General features: G+C 43.5%; 1 pseudogene; it reads right to left on the bottom strand.

Moving 5' to 3' along the window:
- Positions 1-19,772: 19,772 nt before the first annotated feature.
- LOC105503367 lies at positions 19,773-20,413 on the bottom strand (annotated as a pseudogene).
- Between the last annotated feature and the right edge of the window lie 4,910 nt (positions 20,414-25,323).

Genomic DNA, 25,323 nt, shown 5'->3' with positions numbered 1-25,323 from the left:
AGCAAAATCTAGGCTTAGGATGCAACGATGCTTACATTGATTAATAGAAACTAACCAGCCAGCAAATGCCTTGAAAGTTCCCAGATAACCTGAGAAGTGACAAGAAACAGAGACCATAAATAAAGTTAAGTGCCCTAGAGAAAAAATACACCAAAAGTGGCTTTGGTCTGTCCCACGGAATAATTCTTTTTCATGCTACGTAGCAAAGGAGCTCAATCTAGTTCTTCCTAGTTTTGTCTGGTTTACTGAAAACAAATTCCATATAGTGTTCGTAGATCGTTTTTTCTACATATTCCTCTGAAGATTTAAAGCTTTGCAAAACCAGACTGTACCCAGAGTAGAGTCTTACTTTTTTTTTAAGCAGGGATAAATAAGAAGGCAAGATCTGAGCAAACCTTTAGTATCCTCTACAGACCCTATCACTGGATCTTTTGCTAAGAATATTAAATATTTGTAAATGGATGTTTAATCATAATGCCCTAAAGAAACAATTTTCTATTTAATTTTATAAAATTCAAACACTTATTTTATCTCCAATACACCTGGAGTGCTTTGATAAATGGTAATTGGGCCACAGGCACCTCCCTGCTTCTTGTATGTCAGAGTATTTGCTTAAGAAATACACATGGATTCCTCCAGGGCAGTTCCTATAGGCTCTAAGACATACCCCGAAGGTTAAGTCATGAGCAGAAAGTTTAAACTCCTCAAGTCATTCAGCTTTAAAATAATACCTGGACCAAATCCATCAACCAATGCACTACTTTTTTTTTTTTTTTTTGGAGACGGAGTCTAGCTCTGTCGCCCAGGCTGGAGTGCGGTGGCGCGATCTCGGCTCACTGCAAGCTCCGCCTCCCGGATTTACGCCATTCTCCTGCCTCAGCCTCCCGAGTAGCTGGGACTACAGGCGCCCGCCATCTCGCCCGGCTAGTTTTTGTATTTTTTAGTAGAGACGGGGTTTCACCGTGTAGCTCAGGATGGTCTCGATCTCCTGACCTCGTGATCCACCCGTCTCGGCCTCCCAAAGTGCTGGGATTACAGGCTTGAGCCACCGCGCCCGGCCCCCATGCACTACTCTTATAGCAAACATGTTGTTCCATGGCCTTCCAGAGTCCTATGATCTTTCTTCTGTTGACCCTGCTATAGTATTTCTTTGGAAAACTACTTTTCCCTGCACCATCAATCCTTGTGCTTTAGTGGAGCTGACTCCAGTTCTGTAATGGGAAGAGGCCACTGACTCAGGCCTGCCAATCAGAGGATCCCATTCTCCCTCCACACGGATTGGTTCAGGGACAGGTGATGTTGCAGTCAGAGCCAATGAGAATCAATGACTCTTGCTGAAAGAGATTCAGTCCTTCATATTCCTACTGGACTTGAACCTGGCCCAGAGTGAGCTTGAGTGGCCATCCTGCCATGATGAGATGAGTCTGCTGAGAATGGAACTCATGCTCCACAAAGAGGGGTGTAGGTGAGAGGTGGAGAGATGGAGACTGAGACCAAGGGACATCATTTTAGCCCCTGGATCAAGCAGCATGCAAAATGACAAATCCCTGTACCTCTGTCAATAAGTTTTATTTCATGCTTAAGCCAATTTGAGACAGAATTTGTGTCATTTGCAACAAAAGGAGTCCTAATGAAAAAATTGTATGTAAACATACAAACTGCTGACAACACAGCTTTGAGCAATATGACATTTTGAATACAAAGCTGAAAATGAATCAACGGCATTGCCAGGTAGGACTTATTCTCCCATCAACAACATCTTAACGTGGCATATCCTCTTTTGGTGTGCACAGTGCTACTGAATAAATGAATATTCTAATTTTTTTTAAAGCAGTAACACTAAGATAAGATGTTAAATCAACAAAGTTAGATAAAAATGGAGACCCAGGTCTAAGGAAACAAAATGAGGATAATAATAACTCATTATTATTGTACATAATGGTACAGAATATGTACTATTAAAAATCAAATTACTATGAGGTTTCAATTCCAATAATGGTGAAGCAGCTACTATTGGGCTAACTCTGGACAAAATATTTTTTAAAACAACTATTTAAATATGCTAGAGAGCAATCAAAGTCAGGCAGAACTGGAAGATATTCAACCCTTGGCAGATGAGAGTTACAGTTACATTGGGTAAGATCTACGTTTATATGATTTTTCCTTGAGGGCATCCCCTTAGTCTACAAAGTGTTGGGTGGCTTGAACTGAAGCAGAAAACCACAGAGTAGTTGGTTTGAGATACTAGAAAGTTAAGTTTTAGATAGCCAAAGCATGTGAGAAATGAGGGAGGAAATCACAGCAAGTTTATACTGAGAGCCCTCAAATATGCATAGTCTTTTCTTCAAGTCCCTGGCTGATCTGTGATCTGCACATAGTTAGGGAAACTCTAGAGATTGTAGCAGAAAGATACAACTAGAAGGATTAAAAGGCTGAGCAGAGATTTCAGCTGCTGGCCTTAGCAGGGAAACTAGTGTTGAGTCTGAATCCTGCCACATTACAGGGGCTTGATAAATAGCTGAGGTTTTTCATTGAAATTCCAGAAGGGTCATTCTGATAAATAAAGACTGTCCTAGAACTATGAATTCGCCCTTAGACAAAAGGAAAAAGTAAAATGAACCCATCCTAACAAAGTATAAACTCAAGCCTCCACAGGTTCAAGATGATTAGCTAGTAATTTAACTCCTGGCTAGAAAAAAAATTCACACTCTTCAAAGGAAGATAACAGAATCCAGAGAATCTGTAATATATATTACACAATGTAAGGGAGACAATTTTGAAACAAACAAAATATGAAAAGAAATAGGCAAATGTGACCCATATCCAAGGATGAAAGTAGTCATTGAAACTGATTCCAAGATGACATAAATGTTGGAATTAGTAGACAAAGATTTTAATAAAACAAAAATTGACAAATGGGAGCTAATTTAACTAAAGAGCTTCTGCACAGCAAAAGAAACTGTCAACAGAGTAAACAGACAACCTGCAGAATGGGAGAAAAGATTTTCAAACTATGCATCTGACCTAAAAGTGTAATATCCAGAATCTATAAGGCATTTAAACAAACTAACAAGCAAAAAAAATGAACAACTCGATTAAAAAGTGGGCAAAGGATATGAACAGACACTTTTCAAAAGAAGGCATACATGTGGCCAATAAGCATATGAAAAAATGCTCAACATCACTAATCATTAGTGAAATGCAAATCAAAACTACAGTGAGACCTCTCACACTAGTCAGAATGCCTATCATTAAAAATTCAAAAAAATAACAGATGCTGGCGAGGCTCCAGAGAAAAGGGAATGCTTATACACTGCTGGTAGGAATGTAAATTAGTTCGTCCATTATGGAAAGGAGTTTGGCAATTTCTCAAAGAAATTAAAACAGAACTACTGCTTGACCCAGCAATCCCATAATTGGTATATACCCAAAGGAATATAAATCATTCTGCCATAAAGACACATGCACGCCTATGTTCATTGCAGCACTATTCACAATAGCAAAGATTTGGAATCAACCTAAACGTCCTTCAGTGGTAGACTGGATAAAGTCAATGTACGTATACACCATGGAATACCACATAGCCATAAAAAGTAACAAGATCATGTCCTTTGCAGCAACATGTGTGGAACCGGAAGCCATTATCCTAAGCAAACCAATGCAGGAACAGAAAACCAAACACCACATATTCTCACTTGTAAGTGGGAACTAAACACTGAGTACCTGTGGATGCAAAGAAGAGAACAACAGACACTGGGTCCTACTTAAGGGTGGGTACTTAAGTTAATTCTATTTTTTCTACATATTTCCTATGGATGAAGCTAACTGTATACCTACAAATGTACCCTGAACCTAAAATAAAAGTTTCAAATTTAAAAAAAAGAGGTCAAGAGAAGAGAAAGAAATTCTGAATGTATACACAGTCACCCCTCCTTATCCATGGGTTCTGCGTCTGCAGATTCAACCGACCATGGATTGAAAATTGAAGGACAGGAACACAGAAAAATAACAGTACAGATAAGAAAAAAATACAGTGTAACAATTATTTATACAGCATTTGCATTGTATTAGGTATTATAAGCAATCTAGAGATGATTTAAAGTATATGGGAGGATATGTGTAGGTTATATGCAAATACTATGCCATTTTATATCAGGGACTTGAGCATCCTCAGATTTTGGTGTCTCTCAGAGTCCTGAAACCAATCCCCTACTAATACCAACGGATGACTGTATGTCAATCTACTAATTTGAGGTAGGAGAAATAAAAGGCTACTTTCTTTTTAAATTTTGTCCTATAAATCTCCAAAAATGAAAAAAAGAAAAAAGAAAACAAGAGGGAAACACAAAGAATCAGTAATCCCAGCCTGAAGTTGAGATATATTGTAGACGGAAGGGCTCCATTCCCACCTAGATCAACCAATCCAATGTCCTGTAATGCAGATGAGTCAATAGGGCCAGAGGGCTGACAACCTGTCATAGTGCACTGCAGTGAGGGAGGGGCATTGCTAGCTCTAGAGCCCTGATCCCTTACCCACCAACTTCATGCTTTAGAGTTAATTCCATTTTTTCTACATGTTTCTTATAGTTGAAGCTAACTATGAAGTGCACGCATTGTGCTTTGTGTGTGTGTGTGTGTGCACGCGCGTGCACACGTGTGTTATTAATTCCATTTTTTCTACATGTTTCTTATAGTTGAAGCTAACTATGAAGTGCACGCATTGTGCTTTGTGTGTGTGTGTGTGCACGCGCGTGCACACGTGTGTTGTTTTTCAAAGGTGCTCGAAACATGGTTGAAAGCTTTCTGACAGAGCCCTGATTGTTTGGAGAGAGGCAGGGCTAGCAAAATCAGAGGAATGTGTAACATAAAAATGAGGTTAAAAAGGGGCTATTGTTCCTATAACTAATCTTTATATTGAATCTTTTCTAGCAAAGGAGCGGATGTAGCGTTGGTTTCAGCTCTATCAAAAAGACCTGACATTTCTGTGAGGAGGCCAAACAATACACAGTTATAGAGATACTAACCTGCAACCTGGTCACACAGAATATGTCCTGTACAGAACTAGAAACTAGTAGATATCCTAGAAACTAGTTCTCCTATTGGTGTAAAAAGGATGCTAAGAAGAAGAGACAAATACACAGCATCTTTGTACCCTAACGCCCAGAACTACAACCAATCACTAGCCTCAGAAACTTAGGAGTTAGATCACAGACTGCACCATTCCTAGATGAAAGAGAAAAAGGGCTGACTGACATTTTTATTTTAGATTTAAAATACCGGAGGAGAACAGTTCATATTTGGCATTTCTGCAGTCTAGAAAAGCTGTGTTGACCCTGATTGGTCTTCAGGTGGTTATTCTGCATTGCCATGGGGTCTTTATCTCCAAGGGTGTCCAGCTTCTGAAATCAGAGATGAGTGGGGAATATCAGTCAGGGTCAGAGGAACGCTGTGCCAGGCATGGATTTGAAGGACTCTGTGGTTGGCTCTGTGGAAGTCAAGATCAACCCTGAAGCCTCCAGATGCTCTTGGATGGACTGAGGTTACAAATACCATCTGCACCACCTACATCTCTGAGAGCTGGCCACAACTGAGACAGGGCTTGGGCTTTCTGGGGAAGACCCTGCATTTGCCTTCCTGTGGAGTGCTGATTGTTTCTTCCATGAGAAATTCACTGTCTCTGATAATGTTCTTATTTCACATGATCATCTGAGAAAAAAATGGATAAGCAAGTTAAGAAAGTGACGAGCAGAGGCCACTGGGATGAAGGCTAGAAGAAATGACTTCATGAAAGCTATGAAAGATGACATCGATGCTATCACATTGTACAGACTGGGGCTTAATCTGCTGGGCACCATGCCAAATGCTTTTCAGGTATTATATTATCAATCCTGATGGAAACTATAAGAGATAGATGTTATAATTATCCCCATTTTACAGATGAGGAAACTGATGCTTGGAGGTAGCCTGCCCAAAGTAGCAACTCTAGAAAGGAGAGGACCAGCCTAACTCTGGCTCCTTTCCTTCTTACCCTCCTCTGCCTGCCCTTCTTCCCTCTCACTCCACAAAAAAAAGCTCTTCCCCTTGGGAAAGATCTGCTGTCAGTCATTCCTACCTTACAATCATACACTTGCAGACAATGAAGTGATGCATCACCTCCCCCAGAAGAGAAACTTTTTAAAAATCTTCTCCAGTGATCAAGAAGGCTGTGCTGCTACCAACTTTTCCTATATATGATATACATTTTCAAAAATGGTGGATGATGGGGTACTATCATACTGCAACTTTAGTCCATTGATGAAGTCAAGTAATTGACACAACATTGCTAGCAAGAAACAGCCGCTCTGCACCTAAGAAGGGAGGCAGGGGGCGTACTGCATGGACTTTCGAAGGGCTGTTTCTGCCCTGAGCTTTCTCCCTCATCTGTAAAATGAGGGAGAAATTGTGATTGCATTGTGATGTTGTAATATCTATAAGAAAGCAATTAAACTCTGCTTTTATAAACCTTCACATTTATTGTAGCATTTTCATCATCAAATTGGCAAAGATTGAAACACATGGGGCTAATGAGGGGATAACAAAACAGATGCTCTTGGCCTTACTGGTGGGTGAATAAATTGGCTCAACCTCAGTGGATATCTATAAAAATATAACAATGACAGTCAATAATGAATTGCAGTGCATATACCCATTTACACTGATAACTCATTTCTAGGAGATTCTCCTAGAGCTATATTTGCACATGGAAGATTAACTACGGTGCTGTTTATTGTAACGGAAAGTTAGGAATGACCTGCATGCCCTTTGGTGAGGGATGGTGTGCTAAATTGGGCTACATCTAAATAAATGGGACACTACACCATCCTTAAAAAGAATAAGGTAGATGAACATGTTAGAACAGGATCTCAAAATATATTACTAGGAAGAAAAAGTAGAGAGCTACATAATATGCTCCCATTTGGTTTGGCTGTGTGGTTTGAAGGTGTATATGTGTTTGTGCAAATGCAGGTTTAGAACATCTCTGGAAGGATTGCTTTAAAAACAACTGTTAACAGTGGTTGCCATGGGAGGGGACTTGGGGACCCAGAATAAAAGGGAGAGTTTTTTTATTGAGGAGCTTATTGTGCTCTTCGAGTTTTTGCTTTGTACATATAGTTACTTTTTTATTTAAAAAAACTAGTTCATATAGTAATTTTTTTATTTAAAAAAACTAGTTCAAAAGTTTTTTCAGTTTATCAGAGGTCATGACAAAAACATAAAAATACTGCAGAGAAATTGTGTCAACTTTATTATATAATGTATCACATATCCACATACATATACAGCATTACACAGTATTATATATATGTGTATATGTATATACATACACATATACAATTACATATATATGTGTACACACACACACACACACACACACACACACACCAGTTGGCTAATTTGTTGGCCCAGTTGGTTAAAAGTTGAAAGCTCATGAAATTCCAGTCATTGGTTCTCTCCCGGTTTTGAGACTCAGCCTCTCCCTTCCATAACCACAGACTATGCTTGGAGCCTAGATCAGCCACCTACACAATGGACTTTCCGAGATGAAAGATCACGCTTTTTTCCCCTCTCATCCAATGCCCAAACGTCTCTCCCACATCCCCACCGAGTGAACACATTCAGCATCCATCTCTGACTTCAGCCAGAGGAACTGGGCATAAAGAGGCCTCATTGTAAGTGCCATGGCAGGCAAATGCAACACTTGTTGGCCATGGCCTGAAATCTCCGATGTATACACGAAACAATCAGACATCTCTGATTCACGTCTGTTGAATGTTCTTAAACCCTGAGAGAAAGGAGTCAAAAATAGCTAAGAGTTTTGAAACCCTTTAGGAAAAGGCACTCTTTGGCATACTTGTTTTTTCAGCATTCAATGAACAAAAAGGTTCACTGTTTCGACCACCAAGAGAACAGCCAAGTTTTTAGAAACGCAGTCACACTTTTGGCTGACATAAGGAGATTTTCCAACTGGGCTTTCATCCGCACACGTATGGGTGGTCTCTTCCACCTACCACGGACTTTTCCATGCCAACAATTTTGTTTGTAAATCTAACTGTAATAACAAAGCTTGTGTACTCATGGAACTCGAGATGTTCACCACGAGGAAATACAAAGGTGTATTTAGGTGCCTCTATTGCTAAGAAAACCTTGATTCTTTGAAAGATGGAAAAGTTACTTTAAACAGATCTCTTATGTCTTTATGGAGAAGTGTAGCTGACTCGCAATTCCTTCTACAGAAACTCAAGATTGAATTATTTCCACTGGGCAGATTAAAATACACAATGTTTTCATGAGGATGACTGGACTTCATAAATTTGTCAGTGCCTGGCCATGTGCAGCCTTTGATCCTTTCCATTGGGCCTTGTTTTGAGCAGAAAGCGTTTAGCTGCTGGGCGACACATGTCTCTGCATCCATCCCTCCTGCATGTTGAACTTGGCTGTCCTCACCAAGAGGAAAGAGACAGGGCCAGCTCTTTGGTAAGGGCCGTACTGAAACATTGAGCCTTTTCCATTTTAAAGTAAAGCTGCTCAGAAGCCCCCAAACCAAGCAGCCATAGTTTAAAGGTGTAGGACATCTGGCTAGCGCGTCTGTCTTCTCTTTATCCATTAGGGTGGATTCTGCTGGTTGGCCTGATCGGGTCATTATTCCCCTCCTTTCATCCCAACCCATCAGTGCCCTATTCAAAGAGGACCCCATCCCCCAAGAGAGAAATACTGTTCAATCCAATCCATGCAAGTCACTGAAGTGCAGCAAATAGCAACTGAGCTTTCTAAGGGCCATGTATGATGCTGGTACCAGGAATATAAGAGAATAAAACAAAGAACCTGCCTCCGAGATGCTCATCAGCTAACAGAGAAGACAGACAACCCAACAACAAAGTGATCAGTGCATGAGGTCTGCCCTGTGGATTTTGAGCACTTACTAATCAGGTCCCATCCCAACCTTCAGGGGCTATGGGTGCTGCAGCAAGGCCGGCCAATCAGGGAGAGCTTCATGAGGAGGTGGCAACTGAGCTGGGTCTTAGAGGATCTGTAGGAGTGTGGCCAGAGAAAGGTTATGGGAGGCACTTCTAGGCAAAAGGGAGAGAATTAGCAACAGCTCAGGTGTGTGTAACAACACAGAAAAGCAGGTATTTGCCTATCTGGAGTGTGAAGTACAAGGTAGGAAGGGGTGAGAGATAATGGGTATAACTGAAAACATGGACTCAGCTCTCATCACTGTTTAAAAATAATTATAATGATGATATTTGGAGTTTTATTCAGTTTTTTACATGAAGAATATGGGGGTCCAGAAAGGTTGTGATTTGTTCAAGATTCTCTACCTAGTACTTAGCAAACAGAGCTCAAGCCTTGGTGCATGGGATACTGAAGACCTTGCTCTTGACCACTACACATAGGTTACTATAAAAATGGAATACAACAGAGACTCTAGTAACCACAAGAGAGTTGGGAGACGAAGTCCTCGATTTCTGGAAGTTGTAAAGGCCACATCAATAATCATGGTGTCAAGGGGTGGCCACAGTGGCTGGCAGAACAGTGGTACTCAGTGGAGGAGGCAGCAGCTGCCCCAGCAAATGCAGCTTTACTCAGCAGAGCTTGTGATGGGTAGTGGTGCCAGGGCTGTGGTGCCGCTCAGTGAAGGTGCAGGGGACAGCTAAGGCTCCCTGAGGGAGGGGCAGGACCAAGCTGAAGTGGCAACACAGCAGCTGAATGAAATGGCACCCAGAGTTGAGGAACAACAAATTCACTTGCCAGAGCAATGGAGAAGAGATGGGGGAGAGGACGTGGGCAAGAATGGGAAAGACATGCTGTATTTATCTTAAAGCATGTTTAACTTTATCCATGTTGTACTAGGTGAAACTACTGGAATCTCATATTTAACTAAAGATTAAAATAGGCCATCTAATAACAAATTAAATACTTTCAGTAAGAATCCACCAATTCACGTACTCAACAATAGTTTTATTGATCATCTACTATGTGCCAGGCAATTTGCTAGGCCTTGATCTAGACAATGCAATAACATAAGAAAAGGGAATGAGCACTAAACTACTAGAAAGGAGGATGTAAAATTTTTCCCTAAGTAAACAATATGATTATATATCCAGAAAAATCAAGAGACCCATTCATAATAGAAGTGTCATTAAAGTGGCCAGATATAAAATAAACATACAAAAATAATAATTTCTTAAAAATACCAGAACTAATTAATTAAAAAGATAATAGAAGAACCAATTCATAATAATAATACACTGGAATAATGTCATAAGAAAATTATGTGAAAATGACAAAACTTTGTGGGAGACACAAAAAGAAGGTCTGAGTAAACAGAGAAAGGTATCATGTTTCAAGACAGAAAACCAAAGTACTACGAAGGTATTAGTTCTTTCCTAATAATGTATATGCTGAACTTAATTGAAAAGATAATTTTAAAGATTTTCTAGAAGAATAAAAAAGAACAGCTTAGATTATTTTAAAATTTAAAAATGCTATACAGATCTTGCCCTATCAGAATTTAAAACAATTTTTTACTGGAACTAGAACCAACAGCAAATGAAATAGAGCAGATAGCCCTAAAATGAACTTAGAACATATGTGTATGAAAAATTTATATATATAATATACATAAATATGTATGTTATAAATATATAATACACATAATGTATGAATCCATTTATTAACATATTTGTACATATATTATTTATTAGTATGTACAAATACATAGTCATATATATTTATAATAAAATAAGCTGTATAACATAATTAGTAAAAAATAGTTTATTCAGGAAATAATATTGGGAAATTTAGCTGTCAATCCAAATTATTATCAAACTGCAAAACAGCTACAGACTGATATGTGTTAAATGCTAAATAAATAACAGTAAAAAACCAGAAATGCAGCTGAACAACTGAGCTCTAGAAGGAGAACTTTCTAACTTAGAAATGATTAATGAGATCACAAATAAAACACTTAACAGACTCTACGACATAGAAACGAATTCCAAAATAGCATTTTAAAGAAAAGGAAGGCAAAGGATAACTCAAAAAACTATTTGCAACCAGAATTGTAAACTCATTAGTTTTAATGAACCAAAAACATTTATTTAATCACTAAGGAAAACACTGATCCCTAAATTTAAAAATTGGCAAGTGATATAAATAGACCACCAAAAGAGGCATCTCAAATGTCCACTAAACATAAAAATGTTCTTCACCATTAATCAAAGAAATGTGCATTAATATATGAATGTGCTCCAGTCAGTATCACTATGTTACAAATTACCCCAAAATTTAATGGCTTAGAAAAGCCATTTTCTTTTGCTCCTGATTTTGTGGGCCAGTGATTTTAGAGGGGAAAAATTATCACAATACAATATGGGATACAAAAATTATCACAATACAAAAAAATTATCACAATACAATTGTAATACAATTATATTTATATACACAATAAAATTAAATACAGTGTATATTTTGTTTTCTAATGTATATCAATTATACATGCACAGAAAAATGCTGGCAAAAAAACAAAAACAAAAAAACACCCAAACGCCAACAGTAATTATTGCCTAGTGGAGGAAAACAGGGAATTTTTTAAAATTTTTATTCATGTATTATTTTTTTTGAGACTGATTCTTGCTCTATTGCCAGGCTGGAGTGCAGTGAGGCAATTTTGGCTCACTGCAACCTCTGCCTCCCAGGTTCAAGCAATTCTCCTGCCTCAGCCTCCAAAGAGCTGGGACTACAGGTGCCCACCACCATGCCCAGCTAATTTTTGTATTTTTAGTAGAGATGGGGTTTCACCAGTTTGGCCAGGATGGTCTCAATCTCTTGACCTCATGATCTGCCTGCCTCGGCCTCCCAAAGTGCTGGGATTACAGGCGTGAGCCACCACACTTGGCCAATTTTTGTTTTTTTATATATATTTAGTATTTTCCAAATGTTTTATAATGCATATTCTTTTGCTTTTACATTTAGAAAAATAAATAAGAGCCATTGCCTTTTAAAACAAAGGGGAGAATTGGTCTAGAGTCACGGAGAGTGACAAATTTCTCTGCAGCAGGTTATTCGGAAACCTTTCATAAATCCATTTAAAAATCCTCCTCAAGGTAAGCTTTCTCTAACCACATTTCAAAAGCACTGTAAGCTATTTTAGATTCTCTAGATACATCAAATAGGCTTATTCTAGCCACAATTTAATATATTAAAAATGAATAAATAAGACAAAAGAAAGACAAACAGTAAAGTATAAATCAGAGTCTAGGGGAACTTTTTAAAGAGTTGACTGGTCTCAGTAGCTCTGCAAAGTGTCTGCAGAGTTCTGGAAGAACCATAGCACCATTTACCATGAAGCAGGAAATAAACAACAGCAGCACCCAGAGATGGCCCTGGGTTTAGAGTCAACGTGCTGTATCTGTGGTGACAACGGCAGCTCTTTTCCCAAAATCAACGTCTTCCGTGCCATAAGCTTCACCACAGCCTTCTTGGTGGTGGTGGATTCGTGTGCAAGAGTCATTTTAGGAGGGCACAAACCTCACCAAAGCTCTTCAGCAGGCCACAGAATAGACGCAGGCACCCAGGGCTGCTTTGAAGTGTTGCAGTTTTACCAAGAGAAGGCGTGCTGCATGCTACCACCCTCCTCCCTCTTGGGACTTTGGCACACAGCAATGATCAATCAGAGCACTTTCCTGCCATGTCTAGATTCTTCTTGAAAACTTTTCTTTCAATGATGCTCCAATGGCCTAGGAAGGTCCTGCAAGAAGAAACTGACCTGACAGCTTCCCTGGGACACGAGCTTTGAACTGGCTCCACCAGGAAAGTCTTTGGGGATGTCCCCAGCCATTTTTACCAATGGATCAAAAGCCTTACCTATGGCCTCTCTACATGGACTGCTGATTCCACATCCATTTTCTCCTGAATTGCACACAGTGTGTTGGAATCCAAGAAACTTAGCACAGAGCCCAGCTCTGGTTGGGCATCTCCCCTCACTGCCAGCAAGTTACTTACACCCACCTCCATTGCCCTAGAGACTTCATTTCACAAAAGAGCAGGGCCTTAGACCTGCACTCAGCCCTTGGGCTCCTTGAGGTTATGTATGTCTCTTTCTGTCCTCCCTCCTTTGCCCAATGTCTACCTTCCCAAGAGTCTCCAGGATCTAGGACATTGTTAAAAATATGGCAGACACTCAAGAAATGTTCCAACGACTAATTCAATCATTCAAAAAATGATAGTTCCACTCATGTAAATGATCAGACTGGATATAGATGGAGGCTATCCCACAGAGCCCTGTGCTTTCTTCCTAGGCTCTTCCAAAATACATGGGTGCCATGGTGTCTTTGTCTGGAGCTGGGTTCCTTAAGCAACTTTAGGGCCTCTTTAGTACTCTGGAAGTGTGTTCTGCATCAAGGGTTATTGGCTCTCTGGCTGCATTCTGCCTGGACAATCCATGCTGGAAATGCCCTACAGCTGGAGACTGAAATTCAGAGTCTGCAAGTAGGAGAGGTTAAAATCAACAGTGACTCCAACAAGACCCTTCGTGATGAGAAGTCTGCACGGCATCCAACACCCTGGAATGCTCAGCCACTTCAAAAGGAGAGTAATTGCCAGATATCTGCAAAGGGGGCAAAGGCCTTCGGGCCACTTTGCAAGTTTCACGGGAGAAGCAGTGGCCCAGATTGCCCGGGACCATGAAGCCCAAAAAGCAGATGTTTTACCACAGTCACCACAGAGCCTCGATTGCCTGACATCCAGAGCCAGGCGAGGGGTCTCCCTCCCAGACGGTCACTAAGGTATTTCCAAACCAATTAGTGTTGATCGTGACTCCTGGAAGGAGAACGTCCTGTTTATTTTTTAATGCTGCTTGCTCGCTGCTGGTGTCACGGTAGGAGATCCATTATAATGACCAGGCTCTTTTCCGCTTCACCCCCTTGATCCCGGCCACAACTCCCTATTTTGTTTGGAATTTTGAAGTCTGGATTTCTCTAGCTATCATCAGAGTTACGTCACTGGACACAAGTGTGAGCTTCAGATGCCTCATAAATGTCATCTACTCAGTCAACTTCTGGCTTCATTTCACAGATCTGTTTCCCATCCGCTCTCATTAGAAACTGAATATGACTTTGTATTGGGGAGTTGAATTGACCAGTAAATCTGATTCTGATATAGTGAAGTCTAAAGTGGCAACCCGCTCCATGACCTTCTATGACCTTGGAAAGGTAGCGCATCCCCCTTCACAGACAATCCATGGGTCTTGCTCTTTCCTGCACACAGACACATGTACACACACACACACACACACCACCTAATTTTCATTCTCTTAGACCAGACTTTCTCAACCTCAGCATTATCAGCATCTTAGACTGGATAATTTTTTTTTTTTTTTTTTTTTGAGACAGAGTCTGGCTCTGTCGCCTGGGCTGGAGTGCAGTGGCCGGATCTCAGCTCACTGCAAGTTCCGCCTCCCGGGTTTATGCCATTCTCCTGCCTCAGCCTCCCGAGCAGCTGGGACTACAGGTGCCCGCCACCTCGCCCGGCTAGTTTTTTGTATTTTTAGTAGAGACGGGGTTTCACCATGTTAGCCAGGATGGTTTCGATCTCCTGACCTCGTGATCCGCCCGTCTCGGCCTCCCAAAGTGCTGGGATTACAGGCTTGAGCCGCCGCGCCCGGCCTAGACTGGATAATTCTTTATGGTGGCGGCTGTTCTATGCATTGCAGGATATTTAGCAGCATCCCTGACCTCGACCCACCAGACGCCTGTGGCACAACCATCCCCTCCCCAAGTCATGACAACCAAAAATATCTTCAGATGTTGCCAGATGCCCCCTAGAGACTCAAATCACCCCCGTTTGCAGACCGCTGCTTCCTTAGACCTAAAAGGGTGATATGGAATATTACTTCTAATTTTGTTTAGAGCCAGGAGATAACAGAAGTTGAGTAAGAGAGTTCCCATTTTACAATTCATTTCCTGGATTAAACAAATCAAAGAGTTTAAGTAGCTGGAAAAAAAAAGCCCAAGAGTTCATTTGAACGAGAAGTGTTCCCGAGGAGGAGCCAGCAGTTGCTCCTTGAAATTGCAGGGGATTGAAGACATCAGCCAGGGGCCTCTGAGACCCGTTCACTCCACCTTCCTGTCTTAGGGGAGGAGGACTTTGTGATGACGGAAGATGGCAGGGGAGGCCCCAGCATTCCCCTACTGTCCTGTTTGCTCCATCAATATCAACTCTATCCCAGCTAGCCTCCTCCACTATGTCAGAGTAGAAATATAAAGGTGAGAGTTTTAGCTAAACTGAGCATTTTTATGGGAAGTCAGAGGAATTACAAAATAGCTCCTGGCTGGGGGAAGGGCCCTGCTGTGTAATCTCCCCAGCCCTCCTGAGACCCCTGCAAATCTTGTTTTCAGACCCCTTGCATCCTGCCCTGAGATCTTGGGTCTGTTTTCTGTCTCTTTCCTGGGACTGTGGACTTCCCAAGGACAGGAGCTACACCTTACTCAAATGATTACTGCTTGAGCTTCGCACAGAGCCTGACCCGCATTCTTATTTTAACAATAGCTGATGTATATTGAACGCTTACCTGTACCAGGTAGTAAACACAAAACATTTCATGTACAGCATCTCATTCAAACGTTCCTCAAACTCTTAAGAGGTAGGTACTACATCATCCCCATTTTCCAGAAGTGGAGATTGAGCTCTGGGGGTTAAATGACTTTCCACTGCTTCCCAGCCTGTGACAGAGAGGGTACCAAGTCTGGGGCCAGGCTGCTCAGACAGAGCCTCTTAATCCCTGGATACTCCCAGGCTCTTGATACATATTTGATAAACAAAGGGATGAAAGAACAAAGTAATGTGTCCCCTGACAATCTTGCCAATCAGAGTGTTCACGAGACTGTGTTGACTGCCAGGTGACCTTATTTTCTCACTAGAGGGAAATTTTGGAAACTAGATTCTATCTCACCTCTCCTTGCTATACTGAACACATTCCCGGCATAACTGGAAAATTTTCCTTGGAGCCTGGAATCCTTTCCCCTTTAGGATGGAAGCAATGGGCACCCACTTAAAACTGCCCTCCTAGGGCATGGAGCCATGACCGCACCAGCCCGCTCTGAGGATGGGAGTGCTCTCGGTGGTGAGCTGGAGAAAACTGAAGCAGGAGCTGGGGAGTGAACAACTCTGGCCAGTGTCAGGTCCATTTATTTCAGCAAATATGATTGACAACCCCCCAGCCAGCTCCTGGGTGGACGCTGCTCAGATGGTCCTTGCCCTCCAGGTTCCCGGAGCCAGGAGGGAGAGTCACAAACCCAAGCAAAGCTAATAGAAGCTGAGTGCGTATAAATGCTGTAATCAAGGCTCAAACAACTCAATGAAACAGGAAGGAAGTAGTTCATTCTGCCCAGACAGACCAGGAGTGAACTTTGAGTGGAAGCTGGACAAGAATCCGGCCTGAAGAAGTGGTGGAAGACTGAGAGGCACAAGTGGAGGTGAGGCCGGGGGTAGAACCCCTGGGGAGCGAGACCTCAGTGGTGTGGGGAGGACATCAGAGAAAGCTGTTAGGTTGTGGGGGTAAGCAAGGCTGAAAGACTTGACACACATTTCTTTAGCCAGTGGAGCATTCTGCCCACTTTGTTCAGAGAACAACAGATTCTGAGCATATCGGGGTCTAATTTGCAGGCCACCAGAGGCAGATCCTGAAACAAGTGTTTGGGTCCAAGTTGTTTATTTTGGAGGGGATCTAGGGAGCAATGATGTGGCAGCAGGGCATGGAGACAGGGAAGGGGAAAATGCCAGCACCGGCATGTTACCACCAGGGGCCGCAGGGCCTCAGTCCCTCTGGCAGGGACATGTGGGAGCTGTGGGAACTGACTTGCAAGGGCCAGTGGTGTGTATCCTTCCCCCACTCCAAGTTCAGGGACATCTGTTGGTAACCTAAATTCATCTACAGTGAGAGAGGCAGTATTTACACCACAGAAATTGGCAAATGCTACAAATGGGGGCTTTACCTGGGCCCATCCTCTCCCAAAAGCCTGTTTACCTGCACCTGCTACTTGCGGAGGGCCTCAGAGATGATGCTGTCCTTACAGTCATCCTCCTGAGAGCACAGGGCACTAGGGAGCCGGTGCATTTCTCCCCCAACACCCATCAGTGACTGGTAAGAGCCTCTCCTTGTGGTGTCCCCTACTCAGGATTCCAGCCACCCTAAAAGAGAATGCGTATACTCCCAGCTGCAGAATGCCCTCAGGAGAAGGAAGCCTCAGTGGCTTGCCACAGAAACCCTTAGTTTGTAAGGGAATGGGGATCGCTGAGGGGCTATGGGTCTGAACTACCCATGAGTGATACTGAATAAGATGTCCACTGCCCTTGGAAAAATTGCCAGGTAAGTGGAGTGGGGCTCACATACTGTTTCTATCAGGGAGCCCTCTCATCCCTTCCCGTCCACACACCTGCATGCATCCCAACAGCAGTCAGCCTGTCACCACAGATGCTGCAGACTGTCTGGGTCTTCATCACTCAGAAGCTCACACTTCCTAGGGATATTTTCACTCTAATGGGGATGAGAAGGAAAATACATTCTTTAAGATCTCTTTCAGTGCTAAAATGTCATTTGTGGAGTGAATATTTTAGGGCAAGAAGCTCCATCTCACACACTCACACCTTCATGCCCAGTCACTGAAGTTCATTCTGCTCCCCCAAAAGGAAAATTCTAAATACATAAAGCTTAGGCCCCGGAAGAAGACAACTTGCCTTAAATAAGTCGGGACGTATCTTCCCAATGGCAGATACGCCACTCGCTGGATCCTCCAGAGAAGCAGGTCTCATTTATAGGGCTTGTCGCCTCTGTGCTCTAGTTTTGCCACTCGGGAAAGCTCCTAAGATGTGACTGTGACAATGGAAAGAGTTTGGATTTGCTCTTATTTTCATCTTATGAACTCTGACATGCTCCATTTTCCCCCTGCTTGGGGACTTTGTGCAGGCGAAAAAGATTTTCTATATCCGGAGCAATGAGAGCTCTTTGGAAGCAAAGACCCGTGGTGTGATAAGGAAGGTCCTGCAGCAAATCTCCTACTCCTGAGCTTTGGAGGAGCCAGTGCGATGGAACCCTGAGGAAAGAGGACCATGCTGGGGGAACCACTGATACATGCTCATTTGCAGGGACTGAAGCAGAAAAGATGAAATAAGCTTGAAGAAAGAAGGGATGAATGATAGAGGTGACAGCGTTTTAGTCCGAGTTTGCCTGTTCCAAAGAAATGGACAACTGTGCTTATTGACTGCCTCCCCTCTCCGATTCCCTGTAAAATCATCCCTTTGCAACTTGTGTCCCAAATAACTTATAAACAATGTCTCCTTTACTCAGCTCTCCAAAAACAATCCCTTTGTTTAACCACAATTTGCAAAAACAATTTCTTCATTGTAAATAAATCCCTAGACTCTACAATATGCCCTGATCCAGGAAAACACAGGAACATATTTTATAAAGCTCTGTGTATTTCCAAACAAGGGACATTGTTTCACGATAGAAACCCTATTTTAAAAAATCCTACTGACAGTAAAGCATAGAGAGCGCTCTTCTGGTGTGAAGATAAAGGCAGCCCAGAAGTGAGATGCCCTGGGGAAGGTAAAGTGGAGAAGGGAACTCAGAACCATTTGCTCCATCTATTCAGTCCATCACCCAGGGGTCTCAGAGCGTGACTTGCAGCGCTGGGGCCAAATAGAAAAAGGCCTGCTGGAGCCAGCGCAAGCTGGCTGGACAGAAGCCTAACTATCCTGGAGATCAGGGAGACATAGCTCAGCTGTAATAGCCTCTCTGGCAGGCCAGGGCTGCCATGGCAGGTGGGCAGGCTTCCTGAGTCAGGGTCTGAAGGGTGCTGGTCCCTGGCACACCTACAACCCTGTAGTGAAGGGCAAGGCTGCCTATATAATCAGAGAGGGGCACACATAGCAATGCCCCTCCTAGCTGGCCGTGAGGGATTTGGTGGATCACTGAGACCCTTATTCTACTTCCTCTCCTACCAAAGAGCTTGTTTACCAGCTCATCTCTGCTCACTGGAACTTCTGAGAGAGGATATTGTCTTCCTAAGAATATGTGGCACTGGGGGAGCCCGGACATTCACTCCTCAGCCCCCATCAGTCGCTGGTGAGAGCTGCTTCTGCTTCTGGTGGTGTTACCTATCCAGCAACACAGCCCACCCTATAATAGGGACAAGCACATTCCCAGCCACAGAATGCCATCAGCGGGGGAGCCTTAGCTGCTTGCAGTAGCAAACTGTGAGCATAGAAAGCAATGAGGAGAGCAGGGGTACTATAGCCAGGGCCCTGACGGTATCTGCTTTGGTCTGAACTGCCCACAGGCCATATCAAATAAAATGTCCCTTGCCTATGTGCCCAGGTCTTAGCATTATTTTTTCTAGAATCTTTTCTGAGATGTGACACGCACATCACTGCCTTCTAGAGAGCCTTCAGAATGTTACCCATGCCTTTCTCAATTACTCAGTTACTGAGCCCACCCAAAGGCAGTAGGGCCAAGAGGTGGATCCAATGACTACAGGCCCTGCCTAGTCGCTCAGATAATGTCTGCTGAAGACACACAGCCCCCTGAGGCTAATTGAAACTCCCATGGCCTCCCTGAATTGGGGAAGAGTTGGAAATTATATGCCATTTATTTATTTTTTAAGGCTTGTTTTATTTTAATAGCTGATCTATGTAATCACAGAGGCCAGTATGTACAGACAAAGGGGGAGCTTTTACTTCTTGGTCTCTTCCTCCTTAAACCAAAGTCTTGATGATCTACTCCTTCTTGGCCTGGAGGCGCTCCTCACGGTGCTTGCATGCTTCCTCGATCTTAGACCTGCGGGCCTCAGCCTGGTCAGCCAGGAGCTTCTTGCAGGCTTTGTCTGCCTTCAGGTTGTAGATGTGTTCCATGAGAATCCACTTGTTTTTGAACACATTCCCTTTCACCTTCAGGTACAGGCTGTGATACATATGGCGATCAACCTTCTTAGATTCATGGTATCTTCTGTGATACATGTGGTGATCAATCTTCTCAGATTCACGGTATCTTCTGAGCAGCTGGCACAGAATCCTCATTCTCCTCGTCCACATGACCTTCTCTGGCATTCGGGCATTGGCTGTACCCTTTCACTTACCTATGTCCATGTGCCTGCCCTTGTGGCAGGCCAAGGTGTTTATCCAGCATGAGCCAGGAATGGACAGTCACAGGCTTGTGGATGATCGGCCCATCTTTGATCAGCTTCCGGATCCGCTGATGGGAGTTGGCATTGGTGATTTCACTGGTCTCCTTGGGGTCCAACCAGATCTTCTTTTTGCCACAGCAGAGGACACTAGAGGCAAGCCTCTTCTGAAGCCTGAGCATGGTTGTGGCTGCAGCAGCGAAAAGAAAGAACCAAGACGAGAGCAAGGGACAAGATGCCTGGGCAGGGGGGATCCTTGGCCACTGGGACACTGCTTTTCTCATGGAAAGGGGCCACCAAAACTAGGACCCTTCCTCAGAGATGTGCCCAACACTTGAGATGGACAGCCCAGCGATGCCCCAGAATGTTCTGTTGCCCCCACACTCAGCGGGCCCAGACCACTGCCTTCATCTGTAGTTCCCAAGCCAGTCTCTTCCCTGATACCACCTGCCATTTCACATGATCTACCCTTCCCATCCCCTCCAACCTGGCACTTCTGTTCTGCTCACACTGTGACTATGAAAAACAACAGCCAGTGGAAGAGACAGCCCTGATGATGAACTCAGCTCGCTTTAGTTTTACACGCGGTTCTCAGTCAGAAAGCCGTATGTTTGGGTCTTTTGCTATCCATCAGTAAAGTAGCCAGGGATTGTGGATGTTTACATGGGGGGCTGAGGAGCTGGCTGTTCTGCGGCTATCCAGCCTGTTTCCTGCAGGGAGCGTTTCTGACTTCTCTTTGGGCCTCCACCCCTTCCTCTCTCTCTCTCTGGCCACAACTTATGCAGTGGAATTCCTGACCCAGGCAAAGCCATCCAGCACCTTCCCTTCCCTGTCCTGAGGTGTCCTTAGTGGTGCTGGCAGGATTGGATCAAGGCTAGTCCAATAAAAATGAATCTCAGTAATTTTAGTGGGTATTCTGGGACAAAGACACTCTCTTTTGCTGGACTTGGGGCTGTCAGGACACAGTGATGGAGAATGAAGCCCCTTAAAGGAAGTGAGGCCAAGGGATGAGCCCTGTGACATCATCTGAACCCTGAATCAAGCTCAGACTAAGCCAAATGTAACCTCTGGACTTCCAGCTTAAAAATAAGCATAAATTATCTTTGGGCTTAAGACACTTAGGTTTTTCTATCACTCATACCTTTAAAAAGAGTCCCAACCAGTGGATCTTGCAGTAGGCAGTTCCCTGGGTTTCTGGAGGATTTCTGAGATGACAGATGCTTCTCAGTGATCAGCTTTGCTGGTGGCAAGTGGAGCCATCTGTGCAGTAGCTGGGTGTTGCAAACCCTGCCTCTGTCCAGCTTTCTAGACCTTTACTCTCACCCTCTGATCAAGTCAGAAGCCTGTGGAGGAGAGGGGGCATCCTGGATTCCTCTGTTCCTTTGCTCCCTGAATCCAGTCAATCATCACATCTAATTAATTACACCTCCAGACAGCTCTCAACTGCATACACTACTCTCTCTTCTCTGACACCACCCTCATCGGAGCTCCTACCACCGTTTGTGAAGGCTCCTAAAATAGACTCCTAACTAGTCTCTCCATTCTACACTTACTCCCCAGTCCTTTCTCCACCTAACATCTAAAGTAGAATTGCAAAATAGAAATCAGATCATGTCTGTCTTTCCCTGTTTCAGTCACTTAAATCATTTGTGTGTTTGTCTTATATACAATACTCTAGCCATAACAGCCACCACCTTTTGGTCTCTGTAATGTACCAAGCTGTTTGGTATGTACCAAGACTGTATTCATTTCCTATCTTACAGTTCTCTAGGTCGGAAGCCCACATGGGTCTCACAGGGCTAAAGCCTTGGAGTCTGCCAGGATGCATTCCTTTCTGGAGGCTGTGAGAGAGAATGTGTTTCCTTGCCTTCCAAACTCCTAGAAGCTGCCCGCATTCTAATGTACAGCCCATCTTCAAATGTAGCATCTTTCTGACCCTTCTGTTGGCACATCATTCTCTGGCTGCAGCTGGGAAAGCTTCTCTCTTTTTAATGTTTCGTGTGATTAGATTGGGGCCCCCGATAATCCAGGCTATCAACCCATCTCGAGGACCACAACTTTAATCTGCAAAGTTCCTTTTGCTATGTTAGGTAAGCTATCCACAGGCTCCAGGGATTCAGGTGGGAACATCTCTGGGTGGGGGGGCGGGGGCATTTTTCTGCAGACCACAGGCCCTTTGCACATGTTGTTTGCTTTACCTAAAGTGCTCTTCCACTCACTTCTCATCAGCCCAACTCCTCTAGGCCAAACTTTGGGTCCTCAGAGAGACCTCAGTAAAAATCTACTTTAAATGAGACCCTCTGGTTACTATGGTTCCTGTTTCTTTCCCTCGTAGCACTTTCAGCAGTCTGCAGTTAGATATATTTGTGTAATTGCTACTTGATCGTTTTTCCCATTGGAGTGAAAACTCTGTAAGAACAGGAACTGTGCTGATTTTTCTATTTGCCCATGACATTAGCAGTCATGTGGTGGGTGCTCCATGGATGAATGACTGGAGTGAAATTGGCTTGGAACTTTAAGCTCAGCCCTATCTCCTTCTTCCTGACCAATCCTTACCTGAGGCAACTGAGATTTAAGGAGTTCCAACCTGGATTTCTGGGATCTAGTATCTAGCCTCCCTTGCTGCAACTCCATCCCCACCTCAAGCCCCCGTCATGATCCTGAGTACCCACTCTGATGCTCTGGGTCCAAGGCCCTGTGTTCATCATCTACCCTCTTTTCTCTTGTCCAAGGATTCCTGGATTCAAGTCTGCTATTCTTGAGCCCCTGCTGGGGAGGGAGTACCTTTCTTTGGCAGCACTTCTTGGAATTTAACATATGTTATCATCTGCCTCCCTCAGTAAGTGGTACACACCAGAAGGAGAGTGTTTGCTTTTCTCCTGTTCACTGTTGGGACTGCAGGACCCCAGCCAGTATCTGCTCCCCTCTCCCCGACACCCAACACCTGCTGATGAATAAATGGATGCCTGCATTCTTCTATATCTTTTCTAGACCTTCCAGGCTTGCCTATGCATCACCGCCATCCTCTGTGTGGGAGCACCTGGTCCCAACTGCTCTGCCAACTGACTACAGACCCTCCAAGGCCATGTCTACGCTTCTTGTTTCCAATATAGCCCTTGCACCTCTATGCCATGCTGCAGGAATTTTATCTTTAGTGCCAGTTCTAGGATTAATGCCAATCAGAAATAAGCACCACTTCAAAGAGAATGTAGAATTTAGCCAAACAATATTTATTGAGCACCTACTCTACATAAAAATCAGAGGTGCACAAAAGTGAGCAACTACAGAAATGATCCTCAAGAATCCCACAAAATGGCAAAGGAACAAATAATTATCCTGGAATAATCAGCATCCCAATTCCACTGCTACAGCTATGGGAGTGGGATGCAGTGGGAGGAAAAGACAGGGGCTTCTCCAGTTATCGCTGCCACCAGACCATACTAACAGAAAAACTCATCTATAGGCTGCCCTAACCCTGGCTTAGGAGGAAGAGAGGCAGTGCAGCCTCATGGAAAATGTTTGGATGAAAGCAAGAAGTGTTAATATGATTTTACTTCTTATTTAAACGTAATTAATGTCTGATTCTAGCCAGACAGAAGCTCAGACTCAAATGTTAAAAAGACTTGGGAAATCATAGGTCTTCTCCACATAAGCACACATCTCTCAGGTGAGGATGTCCCTGTCTAACTTCCTGTAGAAGGCCTGCAGGAAGAATGAAGGTGGTGTCCACAGTGAGTCCAGAGCAGGGGCAGAGCTGGCCAACTAGGAGGGAGAGCTCAGTCTTCACAGCGCCGTGCCTCTCAGAGTCTCTTTCTCAGATGCCAAAGTGCTCAGTTGGGAAAACTGCAAAACAGTAGTAAAAAGATTTTCGAGTTGGAAATATGCAGCCCTGGAACTATTGATAGGAAGCAGCCAGATTGTGAAGTTCCATCATTTGCCACTGAGATGGGGAGATCCTGGGGCAGGTGAAGGACTGGCAAGCAGGTAACATCTCAGCCACCCATCAGTCTTGCTTGTTCATGGAATCCCATCTGAGAGCTGAGGGGAAGATATTTGTGGATCTCGAGATGTTTCTCCAACATATTTGCAAGTTGACATTAGTTCTTTACTCCAGGCCTTGGTTATGGCTGATGCAGAGTTTTACTAATGCAAAATGATCTGCCAAACTATTTTGGCTGTGTTTTGCTGGAAGCCAGAGAGAAGACAAAGAACTCTCTAAAAAATAACAAGCAAAGCAAAATGCCCTGCCTGTCTCCCTGAGGTGACACCAGCTATTTTCCCATGAAAATAAAGAGAGCAAGGAATAATTAAGAGAAGGGGTGGAGGTGGGGAAACCCATCTGTAAAAACAGGAGGGTTTTTGATGATTTTTAAACAGCAAAAGAACAATTATATGATTTTATAGTGATTCAAAGTTTTTGAAAATTGAGAGAAATTAAAAGGGAATTAATGCTATTGTTGTTTTTGTTTTCTACCCAGCATCTTGAAATGTTATGTGAGCATCAAAATAAGTTTTAAGAACTGCCACTCTATTCTCTGATGTGAAGGGGGCTCTGTGGGGCTTCCATGGTAATCCGGGTAAGCAAAGAGTGGATTAAGGCAGTAATTTTCAGTAGCTAAAAAAAGAACTACAAAGGCACAAGTGCTACCAATTATACCTCAAGACAAACCAGTACCTCCTTAAGCCTCAACACAGAGAAGGCAAACAATTTCATTGTCAACCAGGGTGTTCTCGTAGAAAGCCGTGGAACATGCTGGGCGCATTAAAGGGGAGCTATCTCGCATGTGCAATTACTCAACACATCTTTAAAACTGTAAACACTTGTTCACATGTGGAGAAGTTTAGAGCCATGCAGGCTTGGAAAACCCACCTGGCAGGCGGGTTCCCTCCACTTCTCTCCAGTTGAGTAACCAACCTCGGCGCCCACTGCTCCTCTGAGAGCCAAACACCATCAGCAGAGAAATCATTAAGGAGTGGGGGACGGGAGTTCATACATGAGCTATTTTTATCCAGAGCACTCCCTTTTCTCCTGTCTTGGTTGATCTCCTCCATAAACCTTGCCTCCATCTTTCTCCCCGCCACCTGGTGCATCTGGGAGTGTACC

Source organism: Colobus angolensis, unplaced genomic scaffold (assembly GCF_000951035.1).
Source record: "Colobus angolensis palliatus isolate OR3802 unplaced genomic scaffold, Cang.pa_1.0 Scaffold85, whole genome shotgun sequence".
NCBI classification, from domain to species: Eukaryota; Metazoa; Chordata; class Mammalia; order Primates; family Cercopithecidae; genus Colobus; species Colobus angolensis.
This window is presented reverse-complemented; position numbering and strand designations above follow the sequence as displayed.